The sequence below is a fragment of the Vombatus ursinus genome, unplaced genomic scaffold, assembly GCF_900497805.2.
Source record: "Vombatus ursinus unplaced genomic scaffold, bare-nosed wombat genome assembly UNPS02011767.1, whole genome shotgun sequence".
Lineage (NCBI taxonomy): Eukaryota > Metazoa > Chordata > Mammalia > Diprotodontia > Vombatidae > Vombatus > Vombatus ursinus.
This window is the reverse complement of record NW_020951545.1, coordinates 3,657,223-3,679,733: the sequence shown is the minus strand read 5'-3', so window position 1 is coordinate 3,679,733 and position 22,511 is coordinate 3,657,223.

Here is a 22,511-nt window from a genome sequence, read left to right as displayed (position 1 = left end):
GAAAATGTGCAAGAAACCAAATACCCCCTTGGCTGACATAGAGTTAAAAGGATCAAATAGCTCTTTGGCTTTAGCATGAAAGCTCTGGGTTAGAAAGAATAACTATTATTAAACACAACTTTATTTGACAAATCTGGGTTGGGATGGCATTTGCAAAATTAAAAAACTACCTGGTTTCTGTGAAAGTCGGGTAGACAAGAGAAACAGATGTTTGTTTCAACTCTCACAGCGTTGCCAAATAGATGATTGCTACATTAACTAAGTGAACTTCAAAGATCGAGCTGTTTTGAAGGTCTTTTCTCAAGAATTAAAATAGTGCTCACTCTGCTGCTTCGGTTACAAAGACATTTCTTCAGACAGAAAATAGTCATATTTGCTGTACCCTGGGAAAAATTCAAGTAGCTGTAATCAAGGATAATTCCTTTTCACTAATGTGCAAATCCTCTTAGTCCAAACTGGGCAGATTATTGTCCTTTCTGATTTCAGGGTTACATCAGAGGGGTTTTGATCCCAATGTGAAGTGCAAATGTACAAATGGTCTGACCCAGAACATCAATGAATTCAGTTAGATCACGGTCAATATATGGTCCAATGAAACTTAATAAAGGGGACCCATGGTTTGTTTTATTTTCCTTTTTCCCCCACTAGTGCACCACTTGATCAGAAATGTTTGTGTGAGGGTAGCGTGACTTGTATTCTGATCACAATGGTGTAATATATTCAAAATGCTAGCTATACAGAAATGTGTATTTTTAGCAATCACAAAAAATAATACAAACAGTTTTTTATCAACATTAATTATACAAAAATGCTAGACCTAGCAGTAGTCAGTCAATTTTAACCAAGTCAGTCAGTACCCTGGTTTGATCAAGTCAAGGAAAACAAGAATCATGGGCTCATCTCAGTTCACAACTATGAATCTGACTTTATGTCACCCAGTGATTCTAACCTTTGATTTCAATTGTACTGTGAAAATGAATGTATTTTCATAGAGCCTAATTCAACTAAATATTAATTAGAGATTAGTCTCATAACTAGAAATTCTAGGTAACTAGGCCCTATGAGCCTACTGGTTCAGGTGTGCTAGTTCAGGTGATATATATTATATGTATGTAAATACTGTGTGTGTATAGTTCATGTAATATATAATATGAATATTATATTATATATGTGTATAGAATACAAATGTGCTGTGTTATCATTCAGTCATTCAGTCGTATCCTACTCTTTGTGACCCCATTAAACATCACACCAATGGTATCCATGAGGTTTTCTTGGCAAAGATACTGGAGTGGTTTGCCATTTCTTGCTCCAGTGGATTAAGGCAAACAGAGGTTAAGTGACTTGCCCAGGGTCACAGTAGTAAGTATCTGAGGCCAGATTTGAATTCAGATCTTCCTCACTCCAGGCCCAGCACTTTATCCACTGAGTCACCTAGCTGCCCATATGTGTGTGTGTATGTATGTGAAATCTTTATCTCAGGATAGTAGATCATAGATATAGATCTAGTATATGTGTCATATACAGTGTGTGTATGTATACACACATAGATATCTAGAGATTGGTAGAGATATAAAGATAGGGATCTACACACATATATATTACACATATGTAATGTATATGTTTTCAAAATCTCAAGTGGGCTTTGCTCTGGAACCAGTAGGCCTAGGCCATGTGTGGGATACACAGAATTTTAACTTTCTACTAAACCTTGTTCCATACAAAAGAATGCAGGAAAGAGACTTTTTACCTTTAACACTTATACTTTTAGGAGTTAATAAGGAAATATAGTTTCAGATATTTTTCCAATTTTAAAAGAGGAAAACCATCCAGCAGATCCAGAAATGTTCTATACTGTGACCTAGATTATCTTATTGAATCAGAACTATTTCCAAAACACAAAAATGAAAAAAAAAAGAGAATAGACTTCATAGACTGTAGAGAGCAACCTCTTGATTTTACATATGATGACACTGAGAATACCTTGGATGACATAAGTAGCAAATGAGGAAGCCTTTGAAGTATTTGAACACAAGTCTTCTGACTCCAAACTTCATTAAAAAATTTGTTCTTCCTGGGCAGCCAGGTGGCACAGTAGATAGAGCACGGGGCTTGGACTCAGGCAGACTCATCTTCCTAAGTTCAAACCTGGCCTCAGACACTTGCTAGCTCTGTGACCCTGGGCCAGTCATTTAAACCTGTTTGCCTCAGTTCCTCATCTGTAAAATGAGCTGAAGAAGGAAATGGCAAACCACTCCAGAATCTTTGCCAAAAAAACCCTAAATGAGGTCACACATGACTGAAAACAAAAAATTACTAAACAACAACATATACATAAATAAATAAAAATTTTAAAAATTAAAAAAATTATTCTTCCTATTAAGTAATTCATAATGCAATTCCTAAGTCCGCTTTAAGGCATAGCAGCTCATGAGTTTGTAGATTTTTGCCAATTCCGTGCCTGGGTCAATGATTATGCATCTTGGGTCTCCTATTATTGTCATCTGGAGTACCCCTACCCCTCTTACCATACATACTAAACTAAAATTCGGCAATCAAGTTCTGACATGCTCAGCACTTTCCTAGCTTCAACATAGTTAAATAAGCAAACCATTAGCTCTGGAACAGACGAGTCAACACAAGCAAAATCTATAAATCTGATGGTTTTTGATGTACATTAGTTGGTTGTCAATCAGTTTTGGATCCCATGAAGTATTCTGAATACTGTTCTTCAAATATTATCTAACATAAAGAGACAATTTTTGTTGCTAAGCAAGGTAATTCAGTTCTAAACTTTATGCTCTGTTATTTCCTCCTTTGCAAGGAAACTGTATTCATAGTTACACTGAGTGAAAGCATTTTAAAGCACTAGTGATGGAGATAGGAAAAGAAAAAAGAAGTGGACTTCATGGTATAGTTAGATTAGTTAAAGGTAGTTGGTAGGGCAGCTAGGTGATGCAGTGGATGAAGTGCAGGGCCTGGACTCAGGAAGATTCATTCATCTTCCTGAGTTCAAATCTGGCCTCAGACACTTACTAACTGTGTGACCTTAGACAAGTTACTCAACCCTCTTTGCCTCAGTTTCCTCATCTGTAAAATTATCTGGAGAAGGAAATGGCAAACCACTCCAGTATCTTTGCCAAGAAAACCTTAAGTGGGGTCACAAAGAGTCAGACACGACTGAAACAACTGAACAACAAAAAATGGTAATTTGAGACTGGTGAAAAAAATGCAGTCAAATCAGTAAATTCTTAGAGCTTGTGAGTTTTAAACTGCACAAAATATCTGAGGCAGGCAACAGACTTCTTATAATAATATACCAAATAATGTACCAAATATTCACTTGCAGAAATTTTGTCTCAGTTTCAAAAGTACTACCCTGGGAGTCAAGAAACCAGGGTTCTGGCCCCAGCTCTGCCACTGTCCTGTAGGGCCTCACACCAGTCAGTAAATATCTTGGAACCTCACTTTTTCTTTTATAAAATGAGACAGGCTAAGGTGCCTTCTAGTTTTCAAATTTCATAAGCTATGAGTACTGTACAACACTGTTAGGAATGTTTTTTCCAATTATTGCTAATGTTTTCAGAAATACATTGCTTTTCATGCATATGTATATACATATATATATATATATACTTACATACGTACATATTATGCATAGATAGGGACAGAAATAAGTACTGGACCCTTGATTTTATCCAAGATACTGGCCAAGAATTACCAAGCTACTTTCTCTGCAACTTGTATATTTAGAGAGACTCATGGGAGCACTGAGAAATTAAGGGACCTTAAATTAATTAAGGTAGCCAGTAGGTCTTCCAAAAGTCCAACTCCCTATTTACTATTTTCTTCAGTATTTTTGGGTCTACTTTAGCAAGCTGTTGACTTGTTTTTCATAATTTTCTTGCATCACTCTCATTCCTTTTCCCAGTCTTTCCCCTATTTCTCTTACTTGCTTCTCAATATTCTTTTTGAGCTCTTCATGACCTGGGACTGTTTCATATTTTTCTTGGAGGCTTTGGGTGTAGGAGCTTTGACTTTGTTGACTTCTTCTAGTTGTATGTTTTGATCTTTGTCACCAAAGAAAGATTCTATGGTCTGACTCTTTTTGTGAAGTTTGCTCATATTCCCAGCCAATTACTTGAGTTTTAAACTCTTTGTTAAGATAGGAGTCTGCTTCCAGTGTGGAGGATGTACTGTCCCAAGCTTCGGGGGTTTTGTGCAACTGTTTTCAGAGATACTTCTAGGGACCTATAAATATTCAGTTCTTCCAAGGTGGTACGATCAAGGGCGAGGTATTTACTCCTTTCCTGGCCTGGGCTCTGGTCTATGAGTGACCACAAGCACTCTTTACTGGCTTGGAACTGTGAGGATTCTCTTTCCACTGCCACTACAAGCTCTACCACACCAGTACTCCTCCTCACCCCAGGACTGTGACCCAGATCCAGGCATGGGCAAAGCAAGAGATTCCTGCCTCAGCACCAGCAAAGAGATCCCTGCAATCTGCCTCTGATCAGCCACTCAATTCCCCCTCAGCCTGTGGGACAAGAGCTCTGGAAGCAGGCACCACCCCGGGCTGCTCTGGGACTGGGACTGGGACTGAGCTTCTCTCTCACCTCAGTCACAGACCTTTCCTACTGACATTCTAAGTTGTCTTTGGCATTTGTGGTTTAAGAAGTCTGGAAACCACCACAGCTGCCCCTGATTCAGTCCTCTGAGGCCTGCTCCAGGTTCACTGAGGCCTGGTCTTTGCCTGAGTGCCCACACTGAACTGCACTCCTTTCCCAACCCAGAGCAATAGACCTTTCCAATCAACTATCCAGGTTGTCTTGGACCGGAAATTTGTTTCACTCTGTCTTTTTGTGGGTTCTGCTGATCTAGAATTTGTTTAGAGCCATTTTTTACAGATATTTGGAGGGGTTTGGGGGAAAGCTCAAGCAAGTCACTGCTTTTACTCCGCCATCTTGGCTTCGCCCCCTCCCTATTTACTATGCCGTGCTACCTCTCAAGTATAATTTGAGAAAGAGATAAGTAGATGGATGGATAGATAGATAGATAGACAGACAGACAGAGATATACAGATTAGATATAGACTTAGCATCCATTCTAGGCTTCCTTCTCCAATGCCTATTCACATCAGTGGGCCAAGGGGGAGGTTGACTACTATAACTCTCATGAGTGTGGTGGTAACCCTAAGAGTCTGGGTTTTCTAATATTATCTTTCACTCATAAGCCCCAACTATTGTGCTGACCATTATTTTTCATTCAGTATCCTCATTTAGCTTTCAACAGAGGTATTTACTAAGATAAATATCTTTCTCCCTCCTCATCCTCCTGAACTCTCTCCTTGAGCACATGAAGTACTAAGGCAGAATGGAGTCAAACTGAAAATGGAAAGGTAGTGACGCACATTAGTAGAGGACACATGTGACTCACAAGTGCTGGTTACCAAAAGTCCTTTTCCCCAGTGTAGTGTTCTCATGGGCTTCTCCTTAGGAGAATTTTCTTTATTCACTAATGTGTATTCTAGGAGGAAGGCATCCAGGACAGCAAAATGCCTCAAGATCATGCCATATGAGCATTAGTTCAAGGAATTTGATGAAGATGCTTAGTCTGGAGAAGAGATTTATTGGAAACATGATTGATGTCTCCAAGTATTCACAAGACTACTATGAGAAAATAAGATTAGATTTGTTCTCATTGTCCTTAAAAGGGCAGAAGTAGGGGCTATCAGTGGCAATTAAAGGGATATAGATTTTTATTCAATATTAAAAGGTATTTCTAATTATTAGAGCTGTCCAAAGCTGGAATGAATTGCTTTAATGGCTCCATGTATCCTTCACTGTAGGTATTCAAATCAGGGCTGGAAAAAGACTTCTTAAGGATTTTATAGACATTATTCATGCTTATGTGTAGGTTGCACTCAATGATGTTGTGTCAAAGAACTGAAAATAAAGGGAGTGTCCATCACTTGGGGAAAATAACAACACATGAATACAATGGAATATTATTGTACCATAAGAAATAACAAAAGGGAAGGATACAGAGAAGCGGGGGGGGGGGGGGAATTTATGAATTGATACAGAATGAAGTAAGTAGAACTAGGGAAAAAACAATTCATACATTGTAAAGGAAAAATACTTTGAAAGACTTAGCTCTGATCAATGCAAAAAACAATCATGATTCCAGAAGACTGATGACAAATCATAAGTTCACGCATTTAACAGAGAGGTCATAGACTAGAGGTACAGACAAAAATTTTCTGACATGATCAATATATAGATATGTTTTTCTTGACTATAGCTATTTTTTATAAAGGAGGGTATTCATTTTTTTTAAGGGTAAGAGTTATGGGCATTAGAGTTATGCTAGGAAAGGGGAGCGTTAGTAATGACAAAAAAAGAGAGGAGTATATTAGTGAAATACTTATGCAATAATCAGATGAGAGCAGAAGGAATTACATAAAATGACAATTGGAATAACCATGTTAAATTAATTATATAATTTTTAAAAACTCAAGTTGTACATAATTGAGAGTCATGGTTTTATATGTAATTCTCTTTTTCTGTTCCTCCCTGTATATGGAAATCATTATATTTGTTGAAATCTGTCAAGTTCATAATAAAAGTAATAAAATAAAAACAAACAATAGTGAAACAACAAAGTATGGTCTATAGCAGAGCACATCTTTATAATCATATGATAGCATAGTAGAGAGAGTACTGAACCTGTCTTTAGTTGGGAAGAGTATGGTTCTGATGAGGTACTTGGGTGCTTGTGCTTGGATGCTTGTGCTTGTACTTGGACCCCAATTTCTCCCTAGTCTCAGAAACACTGTCTCTGACAACCACTCCCCAGCCCAAGGACACTGTGCTTAGCAGTTATTCATGCCTGGGCCCCAACATGACCCTTATCTCTCTCCCTGGTGCAGCTGCACAAAGCTAGTGAGAAAGCATGGGCTGCTCAGGCCCCAGTCCTCAGATCATGTCTCTGAAAGCCTCCCAATTCCTTAGTAAGTTCCTGTCTTGAGAGAAAGCTTTCCCTTGTTGCAGAGCATTCTCTAATCAAGACAGAGGGAGAGGGGTACCTTGCCCAGTCCAAGGAGTTTTGTCCTTGACTGGCCCAAGGACTCTTCCTCCTGCCAGACTCCCTAGATCCATACCTCTGTCATCTCCCTCCCTGTCTGGTATACACCCTGTACTTTCTAATCCATAGCGACCAAAGACACCTGGACCTTTAGATTACCACATCAGTGTCCCTGGCATTCCTTTCCCATGCCCTTTTCCGTATAAACCCTAGCTCCTCAATCTCTTGCAGGTTCCTTAAGAACCCTTGCCTGCAGAAAAGCATAGCAATAAATCTTTGCCACCTTGACTTAAAGAATGCTTGAGTCTGTGAATTCATTCCAGATGACCCCTTTTGGTACCCCAGTCTTTGAGGGGTCTCAACCTCTCAGACTGGAACAGTTCAAATCCCACATCAGACACTTATTCCTATGTGACCCTGAGTGAGTCATTTAGCCACTTTTAGGCCTCAGTTGTCCTTCTATAAAATGAGGGAAATGGATTAGAAGTCCTTGGATGTCCCTCCTACTTCTAAATTTATGATAGTATAAAAATTATAGCAAATACAATATCTCACTGTGGTTATTCTTTTTTTTCTATAAAGAAGTGTTTGATTCAATTAAGCAAAATCTGTGCCTTAGAGGCTCTACTACAGCAAGGTGTGTCCCATGCATATGACAAAATCATGTGTTTCCTTTCCTGTACTAGAATAAAACTTCCTTTGATAACTTTCTGATGATTAATATCAAGTGAGACATAAAACAAACACCTGAATAGTTTCCAAGGAGATTTGTCACTGTCCCCAAGTGTGTCTAGAGCAGAATCCAAATAGAAGAGGGATTCCCTATAATTGGTGAGGTCCATGTTTTTGTATGACCAAGTGTTGATTGTATCAAGGCCCAGAACACTTATCAAGTGTTCTCCTTAACAAGATTTAAAAACAAGAAAAAAAAACACCTCTGTCCTAACTTTCCACATAGGAAAAAAAAAAACAAAACAAAACATGTGAATGAAGACTGTCTATTGTTCAGACAATGATATGCAGTTACATGGAAAGGACATAGAATTGGTCCCTTAATTCATATGCCTTGAACAAGCATTGTAGATGTCCTGGACCTTGTATTGACTAGCAGGAAGAGAATGGCTTAGGCTGTCTTGGGGAAATTTAACAATGTTAAACATAAAGTAACCAATCTCCCTGAAGCAAAGGCTCATCTTTTTAACCTCAGCATCCTTATGATGATGCTGTATGAAAATAAGTCTTAGAATACCACAATTTCTGAAAAAATAAAGCTGGAGTCACATAGAGGTGCATGGTGATCTCAAGTACTTACTAGCTTCATGACCCTGAGCAAGTCACTTAACCATTTTTACCTCAGTTTCCTCATTAATAAAATGAACTAGAGAAGGAAATGGTAAACTATTCCAGTATCCTTGCCAAGAAAACCCCAAATGGGGTCATGAAGAGTTGGACATAACTGAAAAACAATGACAACAACAACCTGGGAAACATGAACTTTAAAAAATATGTTTTTATCATTGTACTTCAGTGTAATTGATTTCTTTTGGAATGTCATATATTTTATTTTGTGAATTTAAAACATTATTCTGAGAAGGGCCCGTAGGCTTCACCAGACTACCAAAGGGATCCAGGACACAAAAATGTTTAAGAACCTTTGGCATGGCTCTCTTGACATTGCACAAATACCAATGAAACATGTGAATCATCCATTAGTCTATATCCTTAAGTCTAAATCTTTCTTGATAGGGCCAATGTTCTTTCTAGTTCCATATCTCCCTGATGACATATTTCGTGCTGCTTCTCCAGCTCTTCCTTGGTAATACGTAGCAGCCTACTTAAAACCACCTTGTACCTACATGTGACTCTTTGGGTGACCCTAGCTTTACATGAGTCTTCCTGATTCTAGGATGGGCACTCTATCCACTGTGCCACCTACCTGCCCCAAAAGAAACTCTTATCTAGAGGAAAGCCCCCAATCTTTTGGCTATTGGACCCTCTAAAGAAGATGTACAGGAGGCCATGGATGAGAGTTACATGGCCTAAGGGGTATCTGGGTTATAATCTACACTCTTGGAAGGAATGCCTACACAACAATAAGATCAAAGATATAGAGAAATCACCAAGGTAAGAATGAAAGAATTTCAGAACTAGAAGGGACCTTAGAGATTAATTATTCCCAGTCACTTATTTTATATGTGGACAAACTGAATTCAAGAGAAGTTATGCCACTCACCCTAATGTCACATGCCTTAGCAATGGTGACCTAAGGACCAGAACCCAAGTTTCCAGGATCCCAGGACAGAACAATTTCCATCAAACCACGCTAGCATTCCAGTGCTACTCCCAATTTTACCCCCTAAAGAGGCCCTTAAATCTAGCATAGGTGTTTATGCAAATCTAATGTAAATGAGCCTGGCCCCCAAATTAATGGGGGTGTGTGTGAAATAACCTTATCTAAGATCTAATGAGCTAATGATCAGTGAAACGGCCAGAGGGCAGCTAGAAGAAAATAAAAGGAGAATCGGGAGTCTTGGTTAATCCAAAAACCTAATAAACCAGGCCTGGCTAATCAAGAGTTGATTTTACCTGCCCATTTGGCAGAGACACTAATTTAAATGAGATCCAGGGGTGAGAAAATGGGATAAGGACCATGCCTCATCTATTTTATGTGAAACCTCTTGTAAGGAGTCCAAACATAAAGTAATCAGATCTGAATTAGTTTGATTGGCTGTTGGGGGAGTTTTTTGTGGGTTAGTTTTCATCTGGCTTTGCTAAAATGGTAACTGGGCCAAGGCAGCCAGGAAAAAAAGCCACTGGCCCACATGCCTGGCACTTAAAAGCTCTGGATTTAATTGAAGCCAGGCGGCTAGCCTGAAAGAAATTCAATATTCCTTGCCTTGAATTTCTATTCCTTTTTTCTCTTCCCTTTCCTTTTCATGAGGATCTGTATTAGGAGCAGAGGGCCAAGTGACCCTGACTTGGTTTCCTGACAGCTGATGCTTATATTCTCTTCACCTAGTAATATCATTCAACATAGTATTTTTGAGTGCCACCTCTGGGCTAATATAAGGCTGTTTATTCTTCTTACTTGTGTGTATCCTCTCTTCCCTACTATGTTTCAAAAACTCCTTGAGGGTCAGAATCATGGTTTTATTTTTGGGGTTTTTTGACTTTTTAAAAATTTTTGGTTTTTGTTAATCTTCTCTTCCTCAGGGGGCCTGGTACAGTACTTTCCAGTTTATGGGTGCTTTGTAAATGTTTGTTGGATAATTGAGTGAAATCAATGTTTGTTGTTTTTTTTTTTTTAAGTTAGATACAGTGACAGTTTTCAAACAGTATCTCTTAACTAATAGCTGTAGGTTAAGTTATGTAACCAAAGTAATAACACACATTGATGGTCTTAGTCCTCCTGTGGTTCCCTCCAATTACAACCTTTTGTCATTAGAACTCTGCAGGAGCATGAAGCACCTCCAGGACTAGGCTTGAACCTCAGACACAGCATGTGGATGGAAATCCATCTGATTTGACTTGGCCTGTCTTCTACACTAGAAGCCATCCTACATTGAATCCCTTGGGTAGAGGTGGGAAGAGTAGAAAGAAACTTACCCAGGTATAAAGGAGGAGCAAGGCAACCTTAGATGCTATATTAATAATAATAATAATAGCTTACATTTGTATAAAACTTTAAAAATTAAAAACACTTTTAAATCTTCTCAAATGAGGCAAGGAAGGCATCTACTATGAGCCTCAATTTACAGAGGAGAAAACTGAGCACAAAAATGTCAAATGAGTACCACAGCAATATTTTCAGGACCCCCTCCCCCCAAAGAATCAACATATATAGTGTGACAAAAGATTTGCCATCATTGTGCTCCCTATGCTCAACAACCTCCCTTGTTCCCCCCCCCAGTCACATTCAAACACATTGATCAAATAGCTGTGAAGTTCAATAAGTGCTGGTATTCTATGAGAAATTGAGATATTTATTCAGTCTGTGAATTTTTTCCTTCAACTTCTGGGGACTTTAGTGTATTTTTACTGAAATGTTTATTGAATTAAGTCAGTTAATTACTCTTTGATGAAATATTAGAATCCTTAGAACATTTTTATGATTTATGAAGATGACTGGGCAGGACATCTGCTATTGGGACTGTTCCTAGAAAATTCAGCACATAAGATTATTATACAAGTGACTTACCTAGAGTCATATGACTAGCTACAGCACTGACTAGAATCTATTTCTCTAGACTTCTAGGCCTAGGCTTGAGCAGTGAGTAACCTAGGAAAGTCTAGAGGCCAGGACTTCAATCCAATCAGATTCGATTCTGTCCAAGCCAACAAGTGTTTATGAAGCATCTACTACATGCAAGGAGGGGTGTACTGGTACTAGATCTAATCAGCTTATAAGAACCATTCTTAAATTTTCAATGTGAGCATTTACACTCTAGAAATCTGCTATGCTACCAATCAGGGCTTGATTTATTGTTTTGTTGACTGTCTAGACATAAGAAAGAATTAATAATGCAGATTAAATTTAAAAGTGTCTCTGTATATATATATATTTGGAGGCCCTGTTTGTTCAGCATTTACCAGAACACTTCTGAATTGCTAAATAAAAATTGCTTGATCTCAGCAGGAGTGAAGGCTCAAGGAATGAAGTCATCACCATACTAGAGGCCTAATGACTGTAGAATAATAATAATCTGCCATTTATATAATTCTTTAACATATGCAAAGTACTAAACATACAATATTTCATTTAAGCCTCACAATACCCCTGCAAACAAGGCACTGCCCTGGGCTCTGGGAACACAAAAACAAAATGAAATTCAACTCTTGCTCTCATGGAGATGACATTTCTGTTGGGGCAATCAATACAAGAGGAATTGGAATTGGTTATCTGGGAAGTCTAACAAAAGCTTTTATTGTTTTGTGGGCTGTTTTTGTTTAGTTTTGTTTTGTTTGTTTTGTTTTGCAAATCATTTGCTGAATTGAACTAAGGAATCTTTCACAACTATGGCCAGAACAGGACCCACACTATTAACAGATAATAGAGTAATTTATGCTCAGTACTATGCTGATGCCTATTATTCACTTTGCTTTGACTAGGATGATTACACATTATCCCCCCTCACCAACTCTCCACCACAGCAAAAATGAGCTTATTTTCTGCCACCTGTATGCTTTTTCAAGAGTTATTTCCCAACCTTGAAATGCTTTTCATCCCTCCACCCAATCCTGCTGCCTTGAAAGCTGAGCCTTAAGAGACTTTTCCTGGTTCACTGAGATGCTAGAGCCCCCCTTGAAATTGCTTCATATTTATTTTGTAGATAGCTCTGTATTTCCTTTCCAAATGTTTCCGATTTTCCCAGTAGAACGTAAGTTTCTTAAGGGTAAAGACTCTCACTTTTGTATTTTCATCTCCAGCACCCAGAACAGTTCCTGGCTCCTGATAAGCATTTAATAATGCTTATTGATCACTTTATTGATTTCTGTAGGCTATCAGTCATTAAGACCTCCTTAAATACCTCCATAAATACAAAACAATCTTCCTCTCCATTAATTCTAAGCACTGAAACTAGTTTTATGATCTGGGGCTAAACATAAGTCTAATTTCTTTTCCATGTGATATCCCTTAAAATACTTTAAGATTTTTCAGCAAGTTCTCCAAAGCTATTTTCTCCTCTAGACTAAATAAGGGCATCTAGGTGGCAGTGAAAGAAGTGCCAGTCCTGGAGTCAGAAGGTTACAATCTGGCCTCAAATACTTACTGGCTGTGTGACCCTAGGCAAGTCACTTAACCCTGTTTGCCTCAGTTCCTCATCTGTAAAATGAGCTGGAGAAGGAAATAGTAAACCACTCCTGTGTCTTTGCCAAGAAAATCCCAAAAGGGGGTCATGAAGAGTCAAATACAACTGAAATGACCCAATGACAGCAACATAAATATCAATCAACCAGTGAAAATTTCCTAATGTATAAATCCTATCATCATTCAATAAGCTTAAGTTAGCACCTATTATAAGCCAGTTACTATGCTCCTGTCAGACATTTATTAAATTTCTACTGTTTGCCAGATACTGTGCTAAACATTGAAGATACAAAAAGAGGCAAAAGACAGGTCCTGCACTCAAGGAAAGCTTACAATGTAATGGAGGATTAGATTAACACACAAACAAATATGTACAAAGCAAGTTATATTAAGGATAATTAAGAAATAACAGAGGAAAGGCCCTAGAATTAAGAATCATTTGGGGAAGGCTTCATGTAGAAGGTGGGATTTTAGTTGGCACTTAAAGGAAGCCATGGAGGTCAGTAATCAGAGTAGAGCAGGAAGAATGTTCCAGACATGGAGGACAACCAGAGAGAATACCCAGAGTCCAAAGACGGAGAGTCTTGGTGGAACAACCAGGAGGCCAGTGTCACTGAATTAAAGGGTATGTGTTAGGGAGTGAAATTTAAGCTTAGTGATAAAGTCCAAGCTCCTTTGCCTAATATTAATGACAGTCCATGCTTAACATTAATGACAATCCACAATCTGATTCCATCCTACTTTTCTAGCCTTATTTCATGTGATTACCCTTTATCTACTCAATATTTCTGCTCACTGAGAGTACTCACCACCATTCCCTGAATTTACTGCTACCATGGCTTTTCTTCACACCATCCACTAAGCTAGGTTGCCTTGTCCCTTTACTCATCTTTGCCTTTCAAAATCCTCCCCATCTTTCACTACCCAACTCCCATGCCATCTTTTCCATGAAACTAGCAGTAATCTCTTGATCCTCATGTATCTCATTGACGTTTATATGGATCTCTCTTCCTTTCTTTTTCTTCTTGTTGTTCTTGTTTCTGTCTTATTTTCACCACTAAATCATAACCTTGAAGCCATAGACCATCTGCTATTGATCTTTGTATCCCAGTGCCTAGTACAATGCCAAGCTAATTGGGGGAGAGAAGGAACTGAAACTTGGTGTCTCTGATATAGGGAGCTATTAGTGTAGAGCTTCCAGTATTGTAAATCAGCAACTCATCAGTAACTTAGAGTTTTCTAGAACTGCCAGGGCCACTGAGAGGTTATGTTCCTTGCCCAAGGTAGCATAAGTAGTACAAGTGAGAGAAAGGACCTTCAGCCAAGTATTCTTGACTCTCTCAAATCAATCTCTCTCCATTACACCACACTGACTCTCTATGCCTGGGAGACTTTAGGGGATTAAGGCATGCTACATGTTAAATAGGATCTAAATAAATAGAAAAGGCAGACAGAATCTGGATTTTCTGGCTTGAATACCAGTCAATCATGTAACATAGATGGGAGGAAAATATGCCCACAACCCCGACCCAGTGTTTGCAGGGTAGTTTACATTAGATATTGGGATTATTAGAGACGCTCTGAGTATTAGCTGCTGGCAAAAGAAAAGAGAGAGAACCAGAAATTAAAGGGATGAAAGCTTTCCAAAAGACTTCTAGCAAGAGGAAATCCCTCCCATTCACTGATAAAGAGCTTCCAAGTGGACCACAGCCAAAAAGACTTGTGTGTGTGTGTGTTGTGTGTGTGTGTGTTCCATAAAATTTTACATTCCCAACTTTAAAAGGTCTAATAGTGGTTGCCCCTTTCTGCATCCATCTGCTAAATGTCTGGTATATCCTCACCAAAGAAGCTGGGGGGGGTGAGTAGGAGGGGGCTGGAAACTACATTTGCTCAGAAGCATTTCTCTCTGCTGATTCTTTTTATACACACCTTAAATGCTGGTTTGACTATAGCACTCATCAGGCAAAGGTGACAACCTTTTATTACGTAGAGTAAGGGAAGGAATGTTTTGCATTTGACAGTCTCTCAAAGTAGAGTCACGGTCATGAGACAACATAATCATATGATAAGTAAAATTCCTGAGGGAGAAGAGACAATAAAATCCTGTAGGTTAAGGCCATATGTGCATATTTTATAGGTCCACTGACTGAGGATGTCTGAAGTAATTTATAATGCCAGATTCTGATTTATGTGATTTTTAAAAATTGAACCTAGGGAATAGGTATTTTGACATTAGCATCTCCAGGTGAAATTTATTGAGAAAAAGACACCTTTACTTCCAAAATGCACCTGGTCACACTAAAAAGTCAATGGGACTCTAGATCCTATTTAATAGTATTCTATATTGTTTTAAAAATCAGGTTCAAAGTCATCTCACATCCATCTCTGCTGTCAGGCTTCTTCATGGGTAGCAACTCCATTAGCAACAGCATCCTCAGAAACAAAAGACAATGTTGGACATACTTGATTGAAAGTGCTGCCTAGTTTGCTCTGAGCTGTGGAGAACTTTGCCATTTGTTCTGGAATGCAAGGTGATTTCATGAACATATGTTTACCTGAATTGCATTCCAAAGGATCCCCGACTTTACTTCCATTGCATTTAAGGAAACATGCCTGCGGCTTTTATTTTCATTCATGAAGTCTCCAGTGTGGTCCCTGTCTTCTAGTGAGCAATCATCGGTGGCTCAGCACTTGACAGAGGTGATTTTTGTTGAACAATGAGCTGAGATGAAAATCGTGGCTAACTCTCCTAACTGGAAATAGAAAGGGTTTGGTGGGGTGAGAATAGTAGGAAAGCCAAGTGTAGGAAGCCAAGTCAAGGCAACAAGCATTTTTTAAGCACCTATTATTCACCAAGCTCTAGGATCAGCAAAATGATTCTACAATTCACCTAACAGTAAAATATATGACTATTGCCATTAATGGCAATGAATTATTTCTTTGCATGCTGAATGTGGCTGAGTAGACAATTTACTGAATTTGACATTTGAATTCACAGTCTAGGTTATCTGATTAACCTACATGATTATGAGAGGATATATATGAAACGCTTTGTAAGCTTTAAAGCACCACATAAATTTAATTATTTTTATTATCACCTTTCTACAATAATGATTCAAAGAGCTTCCTGGAAAAGTTTGTAGGTTGGCCTACCAACCTGATATGTATGTGTGTATTTATATATATATATATATATATATATATATATATATATATATATACATGCACATGTGCATAAATGTACATACCTGGAAAATGACATTAATATAGGTATGGATGTGGGCAGATTGTTGTTTCCTAAACAAAAGAACTGTCATATCCTCTTGGGTCCATCACATACAGGACTATGCCATGGTCAAAGAACCAATGACTGGACAAAGTTGGGTTTCTGCCATTTTCCCCCAAATCTCTCAGCAGAAAACTTGTTCTGTCTCCAATTGAAAATGCTATTTCACCAAGAAGAAAGAACTTCCTGCATTTCTAATGTATTGCGTCTCTTTCTAGAATATGAATACAGTGCCAGCAGAGCTCTTTCCACTAAGTGAGTCATGTGTAAAAAGAATCATTTCTGGTCACCCAATATTTAAAGTGAACATATTTAGATGATAAAGTAAGTGATTCCATATGTACACTGACTGCTAGTATAGAATTCCTGTTTTTCTTATGCAGTGTCCAGGGTTTTTTTTTCCTTCCCCTTTTGACTCAATTAGGTCAGTCTCCAAAAAAAAAAATGGGAGGGGGAAATAAAAATGACCACAGTCTAAAACAGGAACACTGCCTATTCAGCATATGGTGTTTATAGAACTTGAAAACATATTCAGAAGGTGTGCTTTAGATTAGAGAGTATTTCTACATCAGGAATGGTTTTAATTTGTTAGCACTTCAGATCTGTAGTCTTGAAGTAGCTCCTATTACAGTCAATAAAATGGTTAGTGAAATGAGGATAAATATTATAATTGTGCTCACTAAATAAGACTTTTATGCAATTTTCCTCCCTAACATGTCAATATGTCACTTTGGGGGCATTTGGGGATTGGTTTTCTTTCATTGTAAGAAAGTGGCCAAAAGGGGGAAAGAACAATAATTGTACCACCAATCCCTATAGCTATTCAAAGTCGCTGGGTAAGGATGCTGCTCAATAGAGACAGAGATGGATACAAAGATCCTCTTTGATTCATTTACTTCTGACCCTACACAGAAAGCCTGCCATCACATTCAACCTCTTCAGTCCAGGCACAACAACCCCAGATGTTCACCGTCCTATAGGTTGCCTGTATGTGCTGATAGTTGTGCTTCTGCAGGTGAGAACCTAGTGGGGACAACAGTGCTGAAAGGTCATTGAAAGTTGATGCAAATAATGGTTGTTTCCCCAGAAGCAGAAATTAATTTGTAGGACCTTTGCAGGCCCACATAGGTTTTAGGCTAGCAGCAGCACACACTGCAGACACACTGTCATAAGAAGACAATTTGGTCACTGTTTTCTATTAAGACCTCAAACCACTTGAAACTCATCTGGCTGTGGGGCTTGAAGTGATCTCCTTTCCAGGTTTCTGAGAACCAAATGGTCACTTAGATGGTTGTCTGCTTTGACAGCTACCACCCAAGCAGAAGCTGCTTGGGTTCCCAAAAACTAAAGAGTGGGCAGGGGTACAAAGAAGAAACGGCAAAAGTCAGGTATCCGAGATGGCAGCAAACTAAAGAGAGACCCCCTTGGACACTGAAGGCCCAGAATTCAAGCAATCCGAAGACTGTTGCATGTAATTGAAGAACATTGGACTTGGAGTTGGAAGTCTGCTAATGTTCATTAGCTGTGGGACACAGGGAAAGTTACTAAAACTCTCCGAGACCCAGGGGGTTTTATTTTTTAATTATGTGATCTTTGCTAATTCATTCCACCTGAGATTTTTTCAGTTTCCTCTATTGGAAAATGGGGATAAGAATACTTGCGATAATACTTTAAAATATTGTTGTCAGAATTTAAAAAATGAAACTTTAAAGTGCTATATAAGCACTGCACTTTAAATATTTATATATTTAATTTGAATATATATATATATATACATATATATATATATATATAGTCATGGAACTATGGAATTGAAATGTACCTTGGAGGCCAGAGAAGACTTAAGATGTAGTAGATAGTGTTGGACCTGGGCTCAGGAAAAAAAAAGTGTTATAATCTGTCTCAGTCAGACACTTAGTTGTGTGATCCTGGGCAAGTCACCTAACCAATCTGACCTTCAGTTTCCTCACTTGTAAAATGGGAATAATAATGGCACCTACTATACAGAGTTATTGGGAGAATCCAATGAGATAGCATATGCAAACCATTTTGTAAAACTTAAATGTGAGCTATTAAAATTAGTCTAAACCAAAACTCAACAAGATTCTGTTCTACAAAACTGTTGTTGTTGTTGTTGTTATTGTTGTTCATTCTTCATTCTCAAAGAGTACCAATGACATCACCAGCCCAAGCCTCTGTTACAAAACTATAAGTGAGTGGTGGTAACCCAACCTTCACTTGCAAATCTCCAGTGAAGGGAAAACCACTACCTGAAATTAGAAGAAATAGCCCAATCCCTGACCCCCAAGAACTTTAGGTTAGTTTTTTTCCTTAAAAGCTATTTAGACATTCTTTGAGACTTGGTTGACCCAGAACTGAGAGATCAAACTGTTAATGTCAATTCCTCATTGCCTGAGTAGAAAGCCTCCCTAAGAAGCTTGACTGTGAATTGTGCTGGAAACTTCCTTCATGTGAATCAGCTTAAGAGGTTCTCAATGCCTACTCTTCTTGAATATCTTTCTGCTATGAATTAGTGAATCTACTTTTGTTAATTGTTGACAATTTAACAAGCTAAGATCATTGTGAACCTAAACTACCATGTGACTGACCTAAATCAGGCCCAACCCAGAACACCTCTGATCCCCTACTCCCCATCCTCTAAGGTAGCCCCTTACAATTTTATATGGTTTTTAAATACAGTTTTACATACAATTGTATTTAGTTCTAATAGTTAGTAAGTCGTTCCTTAAATCAAGTTAAAATCTTTTCTAAATATCCACCCATAGTTCCTGGTTTTGCCATCTTATCCAGCATAAAAATTATAGGCATGCCAGGAAACTGAAACACTTCCATTGAAATTGTCTTAGGAAAATTCTGAAGATCACCTGGCAAGATAAGGTACCAGACGCTGAGGTCCTTTCTCAAGCTGAACTGCCAAGTGTTCAAACTCTACTACATAGAGCACAACTCTGATGCCAAAAGTACATTTGCCTAAAAGACTATTTTATGAGAACTCACACAAGGCAAGTGCCCATGTGGAGGTCAGAAGAATAATACAAGGACACTCTCAAGGTCTCTCTGAAGAACTTTGGAATCAATTGTGAGACGCGGGAGACACTGGTACAGGACCACCCAGCATGGCACGCCCACATCAAAGAAGGTGCCTTATGAGCAAAGCAGAATTGCAGTAGCTTAAAAAAAAATGTGAAATGTGCAAATTGAGAAATATCTCCACTCCAAATGTTCACATGGACTATTTGTCTCCAACCAATGGTAGAGCCTTCCAACTCATATTGGTCTGATTAACCACTATCAGACACACTGTAACTTGACTCCAATATAGTGATGTCATTTTGGTCTTCTTCAAGAATGAGGGGCAACTGACTTCACAAGAGGTATATTTTCCCCCTAAGTCTTCTCTTTTTCTGCAATACCATCCCCATTGTTTTTAATAGATCCCCATAACAAAGTCTCCAGTCCCTTAGCATCTTGGCTGTTCTCTTCCACATCTTCTCTAGGTTATAAGGGCATTGGTCCTTCCTAAAATGTGATGACCAGAACTGAAGACAATATTCAAGGTGTTGTTTGATCAGGGAAGAGTTCAGCAGAACTATTGCCTTCCTTCTTTTGGATGTAATACCTCTTAATGCAGCCCAAATTAGTATTAATTTTGTTTTGTTTTGTTTTATTTTCAGTACCCTGGCCTATAATTCTTCCAGGTTTGATCATCTGAACTCACTGAGGCCCTCTAGGTGCTCTCCTACCAATTTCTGACTTATTTTAGATTTCAACTTCCTATTATGCATTTTTGTTCTTTTCTTCTCAATCCGAAGATCATCATTCCCTTTGGGAGAGAAATCAGAAGCAAAATGAGAGTTCAGTAATTCTGCCTCCTCACTGTCACCTGTTAACATCAACTCATCTACCTGTATCTCTTCTTTGATCTTTCTTCTTGCCCTTAAAATAGCTTTAAAAAAGTCCTTTCTTGTTGTCCTTAGAATTCCCTTTAATAGGGTTTCTAACACTATTCTTAGAAGATAATGCTATTCTATGTTATTTATCCTGCATTTTCGCCCCTGCTTCCATCTCCTAAAAGTGCCTGTTATTATCATTGTTATTGCTGGCACATCTTCTCCACTTTGCTAGCAGCATAGCCTCTGTAGCAAACAATTTCTTGCTGTTGTTCAGTTTTGTGGGACTCTTCCTGACCCCGTTTGGGGTTTTCTTGGCAAAGATGCTAGAATAGTTTGCCATTTCCTTCTCCAGTTCATTTTACAGATGAGGAAACTGAGGCAAACAAGGTTAAGTGACTTGCCCAGAGTCAGACAGTTAGTAAATATCTGAGGCCAGATTTGAAGTCAGGAAGGTGAGTCTTCCAGATTATAGGCCTGGCACCTAGCTGCCCCATAGCAAACAATATCTTTGACCAATCAACCATATGTATCTGAAATAATGAGTGATGCTGATAGTTTAATCAACATGAGGCACATACTTTCTGGAGATAATCCCAAGCTTCCCATCATACCTTCTCGTTTCATCATCTAACACTGTCTGCATCTTTCACCCACCCAATAGGAATCTCTAATGGACCCATAGTACTGAGCACTAAGCAGGACAAGGTCAACGGGTAATTGGCATAAGAAATGAGATATGAACTCCAGATCTCCAACACCACATTGCTTTAATGCTCTTCGTTTGGCAGTGATATAATTAAATAAGGATTATAAGGATTTTATATCATTATTTACCAACCCTAGGCTTACAACACATTAAGGTTTCTGCTAATCTCTATAGAATCATAAATTTGGAGAGAGAGGGACCTATGAGCCCATCTTGTTCAACTCTTTTATTTAATAAATGAGGAAAATGAGGGCTAAAGAGATGAAGTCACTTGCCCAAAGTCACCCAGATAATAACCGTTAGATTTGGTGGGATTTGAACCCAAACCAGGGTACTTTCCATTGTACCATACTGCCTCCTACAGTCACCCTGGACATACACAGCCTTTCAGAAAACACATCTCTGAAGTTTTGTGCTTTTAACTTTATTTTTTTTATTTTTTATTTTTATATAATTTATCTATGACTTAAACTCATTGAGGATAGGTAGGCACTTTCTTACTCTCTTCTCACTCATTATATATTTGAATTTCCTATTAAATATTTTGCCCTATACACCTCCTAGCTGGAAAAAACATTCTCCTTCACAGAGAAAACAAACAAAAAATAGGTTATATAATGTGGCCTTTTCCCAGTCCTTCCCTATCATAGCTTCATTTACTCTGAACTTTGACCCCCTTCTTACTTTTAAATATTTTTCTTTCTCCTGAGAGGCAGTGGGGTATAATAGACAGAAAGCCAGGAAGACCAAATCCTGCCCTGACACAAAAGGCACAGAGAAGTCAATCTTTCTCTCCCCACTTCAATCTGTCCCCCACTCAGCTGTCAAAGAGATCTTCCTAAAGCCTGGGTCTGACTATATTATCTTTCTACTTAATCAACCCAAGTGGCTTCCTATCACCTTTAGGATCAATTATAAAATCCTCTGCTTGGTGTTCAAAGGTCTTCACATCATTCCCACCTCCTACCTTTTTAGACTTCTTTTTTTAGGCAATTGGGGTTAAGTGACTTGCCCAGGGTCACACAGCTACTAAGTGTCAAGTGTTTGGTCTGAGGCCGGATTTGAACTCAGGTCCTCCTGACTTCAGGGCCGATGCTCTATCCACTGCCCACCTAGCTGCCCCCTTTCCAGTCTTCTTACACTTCATACTCCTTCTCTATACCACCCCCCAACATATTCTGTAATCCCGTGCCACTGACCTCCTTGCCATTTCTCCACCTCCTGACTCTAGCCCTTTTCTCTGACTGTCCCCCATGCTTGGAATGCACTCCCTCCTCATCTCTGCCTCCTGGCTTCCTTTAAATCTCAACTAATATTCCATCTTCTCCAAGAAGCTTTTCCTAGTCTTCCTTAATCTATGTGCCTTTTCTCTGAGTCCTGATTGTATCTTATTTTTACTTACTAGTCATTTGTATGCCACCTCCCCCATTAGACTACGAGTTCCTTGAGAGCAGGGATTGTCTTTTATCTTTCTTCATATCCCCACCACTTAGTCCAGTGCCTGGCACATAATAGGTGCTTAATAAATGTTTATTGACTGAGATATTCCCACCTGCAGTGGTAGAGGATGCTTTCTTACCTAGGTCTATTTCCTGCCCCTGCATATATATCTTGTTTAAATCTGAAAGTTTTTTTTTATATTTAGAAACTTAAATGGTTTCCCATGGAGAAGAATGGTTTCCCACAGACATTTTCCAGCTCTGCCCTATC